The sequence below is a fragment of the Acyrthosiphon pisum genome, chromosome X (assembly GCF_005508785.2).
Source record: "Acyrthosiphon pisum isolate AL4f chromosome X, pea_aphid_22Mar2018_4r6ur, whole genome shotgun sequence".
NCBI lineage: Eukaryota > Metazoa > Arthropoda > Insecta > Hemiptera > Aphididae > Acyrthosiphon > Acyrthosiphon pisum.
This window is the reverse complement of record NC_042493.1, coordinates 99,229,454-99,230,767: the sequence shown is the minus strand read 5'-3', so window position 1 is coordinate 99,230,767 and position 1,314 is coordinate 99,229,454.

The following is a 1,314-nucleotide window of genomic DNA, read 5'->3' as shown; positions in this document are numbered from 1 at the left end:
AAAATTTGATGCTGGCACTGAGTTGGTGGATATTAATACTGAAATTTTTAAAAATATCGACTGTTAATATTGAATAAAAATGACGTTTGAAACAATTATATATACAATTATTTAATCGATTAAATTAACTCACTTTTTTAATTAGAAGACGTGTGTGCAGAGTCGTGTGATGATGTCGCCTTGATATAGTTGAATGATTAAGAAATAAGAAAAAAATAACGTCTGCTAATTTCATATAATATATAAAAATTCTTCATTGTGAATTATAGTCATTATACTCGTGTAATACGACTGCATAATATAATAATAATAATAATTATTAAATAAAACTCACTTTATTTGAACGGCGGTGTTTATGAATATTTGAAACTTGTTGATGGACGATATTGACTATATGAACTAGAGGACTGTTTTGTACTAGCGAGAAAATACGACTGATTTAATATTCAGTGGACAGCGGTCAAGTGTCCAAAATTATCGCCGTCGACGGCCACCCCCCACCTACTCCGTTCGGCGTGCGCAATATTGAGCGGGTAGACCGATTGATATACACACATGTGTAAATTACAGCAAAAAAGGGTCGATCCTTGAGCGGATCCTGCGCGTCGTATACCGGAATGCGTTGTCTTGACCACGTGCATCCGCCGGATCGCCCGACGATCACTGTCTTGACCATGTGCGTCCGCAGGGTCACCGACGTAGGCTGGCGGGGTACTTCATACCCCGTCAATGTCCACCCAGATGTGGCTTATTTGTGTGGCAAAATCTCGATATTTGTACCCATAATATAAATTTAAGGGTGGAATATAATAATATCGTGTATACAGAAATTATATTATATTATTCTACAAATTATTTTTAAAAGAATTGTTAAGGAATGCGGAGTCGGCCGTGAGACCGTGTGAACGTAGAACCCAGATGCCAATTATATATATATATATATATATATATTATATATATACATAAATACACACACATATTTGTGTAATAAAACACCGTACACCATTATATAATATAATATATATTTATTTCAGAAATATTATATATTATATAGCATATTATTTCACGTATTTTTTTTAAACCATTTCAACAATTTGAAAACTCGGTTATATGTACACTGTGTATGATTTAAATTCTTATGGTGTAAACAACACGGTTCGTGTTGTATATTTCCGACAAAACCGGCCTCGTGTAGTTGATCTAGTCGTGGACAGTCCAAATCTCCACCCATCTCGCAAATTTTGACATCGGGAAGGAATTCTTCTATGATCTGTCGCTTTTCCTCGCCTTTCACGTAAATGCATTCGAAATGTA